The sequence below is a fragment of the Cynoglossus semilaevis genome, chromosome 14 (assembly GCF_000523025.1).
Source record: "Cynoglossus semilaevis isolate Cse_v1.0 chromosome 14, Cse_v1.0, whole genome shotgun sequence".
NCBI classification, from domain to species: domain Eukaryota; kingdom Metazoa; phylum Chordata; class Actinopteri; order Pleuronectiformes; family Cynoglossidae; genus Cynoglossus; species Cynoglossus semilaevis.
Window position 1 is genome coordinate 5689360 of NC_024320.1, and position 4391 is coordinate 5693750.

Below are 4391 nucleotides of genomic sequence, written 5' to 3' on the forward strand. Positions count from 1 at the left end.
CATTTTAACTATTACAAATACAAGTCTAATCCTAACCCTAACTCTAATCTAAAATTAACCCTAACTCCAAACTTTTTCTTAAACCTCAAAATACTCCTTCACTCAATGAGAACCTGCAGGATGTCCCAACAACAATAGTATTTTACAGACAATGTCCACATTAGCATGTCTATACCAGGAACACACAGACAGGTTGGTGTGGTACTTTAGTCTTTGTTTGTGACACAAAGCTCAAAGGCACTAGTTCTTCATAGTAACTGTAGTACCAGGACCTACTACTATAAATAGTACCAAGAATAAATAACATAAACTACAGATAGTACCAGCAGTACAATGGGCTATGGGCAGGAAAAAATATTAGGAGATAGTACAAGCAACTACATGTGGAAATGAATAAAAGTACATTTCTGCTGTACAAGGAAGTATATACTTTTTTACTGCAGGAACCAGAAACAGGCTGAAACAAACAAGTGGTTTTAAGATGAAACTAGTGACAAATACTGATAAATGACTTTCACTGGAAACAGGATGAAAATGGTACTGCTGGTTTGTGTCAGCTTTAGTACGGGGTCACTGAGAGGTCATAACACAGGTACAAACTCCCACAGCTGAACCTCAGTGGGAGTCAAGTACTGGGTCAGAACAGGCTGATAATGTGATCTATAAAAACACACTCACTCTCTCTCTCACACACACACACCTGTGACTACTACAGCATGTGTTAAAGACAACACATTAACCTAAATCTCACCCACAGACTGACGTGAGTCTCTCACGCACACACTCACCATTTGCTTCTGAGTGTGAGGATGTTGTGAAAGAAAACACACAGTTTTCACACATACTTTAGTCATTGACATGTTTTAAATGTTTTCACCATTAACTGTTTGTTTTTAGTTAAAAGTAAAACACTTAATTTTTATGTCTTGTTTTTTCTCATTATTTTGTAAACAAAATTAGAGATTATTGACTTCAGTAGCAGCAGAGGAGTACAAAGAACTGCCTTTAATTATAATTATAATTAATTATAAACAACAAGCAGCCAAACTCAAAGATTATGAACTCACTGTTGGGGTTGAACATTTCTAACACATTTCTAAAAAAAAAAAAAAAAGATGTTTCACAAAATAATACAAACTGACGCCTGCAGAAAACTCTAAGGGCACAGTACTTTATAATGAAATAATTGTCAGTCCTTTAAAAAACAACCTTCATCAGCAGCAGACAGTACAGAGTTCAGTCCAGACCCTGTTCCCAGTGTGTGTATACAGGCCAAGACTGGAAACTGCTGCTTAATCTGCATGACCTCTGGTAACACTGATGGGCACAGACACATGAAGCCAGGCCATGTCTGTAAACCATTGTCTGTGAATGCAGCGTCCACTATGACATCAGAGACTGAGACAGATTCATGTCATGAAGATCCCTCTGGGATGGTTTAAGTCACACCTGTCAAACTCAGGCCCGGGGGCCAAATCTGACCTGCAGTGTAATTATATTTGGCCCACAAGACCATATTAAATTTGCACTAGAATTGGCCAGCCAGTGTATAGACCCTGTATATTGGCAAGATTTTGGTATTACCAACTGTTTATGCATTTTTCCATATGAAAAAATTCTATATTACATACTCAGAGAGAAAGGAAAACATGCACAATTTCCATAAATTTTTCAATAAATATTAAATTTTTTATTTATTGTTTTAAATTTTTGCCCACTGTGAATTTGAGTTTGACACCCCTGGTCTAAGTCATGCTTCACTTCAGTGACTTGGACTTGGACTCGGATGTTCACTCTAACACAGCCAAAATCCAGGAGCGTTACAGTCACTCATTCCTCTGCTTTTCTTCTGCCTCCAGTGTCAGATTTTTCTATTTCTGTTCTCCTTACCTACACGTCACATTCTGCAGCAGCCTGGCAGCTCTGTCCCACTGCTACAGTGACACACAAACATCTCACATCATCTAACAAACCGGAGATCAAGATCGGAGAAGATGAGGGAGGGGCTGGTCCATCTGAAGCACGACAGGAAGTTGTTTTTATGGTCAAAGTGAAATATGTCTCACGGCCACGTCAGGTCACGGCCGGAGCATTCTTATCTAACACTGTGAAAGACTGAGTGTGGTCTTTTTTCTGAGGGTCCATTAAATCAACCGCACACTAAATTCTACGGATGTGACATTTAATGCTAGCTGAAGCTACTACAAACAATAGGTGGAATGAAATTTTCATTGACTGACCAAAGGTTGGAAGACATGTCTTTTAAACTGTTTTTAGTAAATGTGGCTAATCCTTTGCTAACTTTTAGCTAGGTTTTTGGGCTGAAATTAAGCTACCTTTTAACTTCTCACCGGTCATCCAAGTTGGGCAGTAAATTCTTTTTGAAACATTTTATTTATTTGTGTGCAGTAACATTTTTCTCAGCTAACCTTTGTCTACCATCTCGTCATACACATATAACTAAACCATAGGTATTATATTAGTAAAATTGGTTGCTAACTGTCAAGCTAGCCTCTAAATAAAATGGCCCAGGGCTCATCTTGTTAGCTAATTAAATGACATTAATTGTTTTCACTAACTCAGCCTTTCTCAATCTTTTGATCACTTTTAAACGTTTTATCTTCAAACTAAATTCAATGTATTTTGTGAAACTCAGGAATATTCAGAGGATCTTGGTGTGAAGGCGTTAAACAAAACAGCAGAGTGAGTGGTAAATGTGAGTCACTAACACACACACACACACACACACAAACCCAACTGTCCACGAGAGACAATGATGCCGGCGATGCACCAGCTGAGACAAAAGAAGATTACGGTCAGATCATCATCATTATCAGCCACATACAGTAGGGGATGTGGAATGATGTTATTGACTACACTTAAAAAACACTGTCACTAACAGTCATACAACAACAACAACAACAACAACAACAACAACAACAACAACAACAACACATCTTTTCTGCTCCTATTCACATGAAAAAAATTCCAATTATATTGATAGAAGTCATTTAATTGTAAAACTAATTTAAATAGCCAACTAGCTAAATGTTTGCCACATATTTGACTTAGAAAGAATAAACAGATAAAACCACAGACGCTGCTTAAAATCATGCAAAATAGTCATCAGTAAAAAAAAGCGCACGAGTTAGCTAAATGTTAGCCTAAAAACAATAACACTGCAGCAAAATGCCGAAGGGCCTTTAACAAATAAAAGTTACATTAACACAGCTACACACATCATTGTTAGACCAAAGAATGCTTCCTTTTATCATTTATATTGTGATGAATACTTGAAATAACTATGAGAAAACCGTTTCGTTGCCGAGAATAGCATATATACCGAATATATTGTCAATTGTGACAAAAAGTTAGCAAAAGTAGTAGCAAAAACAAATGAACCCTGGCCGGGAAGATAGCTAGAAGTTAGCACACAATGGCTTAAACTTTGGGGGACAGCAAAAGAGAAGATAAACGTAGGCGAACATTAATGAGAACACTGAAATGAAAATAGGTTTAAAAAAAACGCTAAAAAAAACATTAAATATTCTCAGAAAGTTCAAATGTTGAACAAAGAGTACCTTCTGAACTTTACCCAATACATTTAAATAAACAACGGTCCAATTAATTAAGACACTCAATGTCTTAATCATACGTACGTTTACGTTGTGAAAAATGTTTATGTGCATACGTTACAGTTCTGTTGCAAAAATATTGGAGATGTTTAAACCAGTGGCTCAAACTCAGCAACTCAAAGAAAGAAGAACAAACCTGCTGAATGGTTGGTGACGACGTGGAGCCAAACAATTAAAGGTCTGAGATCCTGGTCCTAGTCCTGTTTCTGGTCCTGCACAGAATCCACTCAGTCATGAAAAATCACAATAGTTTCCAGAACAGTGAACGCATGAACGTGAACACATGAAGGTGAAGGTAACATGAGAGGGACTAACACAGACTAAAGTCCAGCTGCTGTGACCAGAGAGAGCACGGACTGAGTCTGAGCAGAAGTCGGACACGCCCATGAGAGAAGGACACGCCCACTGTGGGCGGTTCCTAAGGTCCACATCAGCCCTGTACAAACAGCACATTAATATTCTGCTGCAGCAGATTTATGTCTTCGTCTTCACTCTGTCCAAACTCCCGTGGGTCTGAACCACAGTTAACGGAGTAAGACATTATGTTTGACAACGTCTGACACTGGGGACGGGAGTTTAAAGACAAAGAGATGATATTGGCCATAAAATGTCTTCTTCACGACTTCATGTTTGTCCACAAATAGTAAATACAAATTACAAATACAAATACAAAAACAAACTGCTAAAACTTGGGAGGAAATATTTAAGAAAGAAATTAAAATGTGAAAAAGTGAAAAAAATGTAGCCAAATTTGGA

The 4391-nt window shown here is 37.7% G+C and overlaps 1 protein-coding gene across 1 annotated transcript in view; it reads right to left on the bottom strand.

Moving 5' to 3' along the window:
* Window positions 1–4147, bottom strand: part of fgfr1b (fibroblast growth factor receptor 1b) — a 14309-nt gene extending 10162 nt beyond the window's left edge. The window contains exon 1 of the mRNA XM_025062586.1: window positions 3772–4147. The gene's annotated coding sequence lies outside the window, so the exon portion shown is untranslated. The remainder of the gene's footprint in view (window positions 1–3771) is intronic.
* Between the last annotated feature and the right edge of the window lie 244 nt (window positions 4148–4391).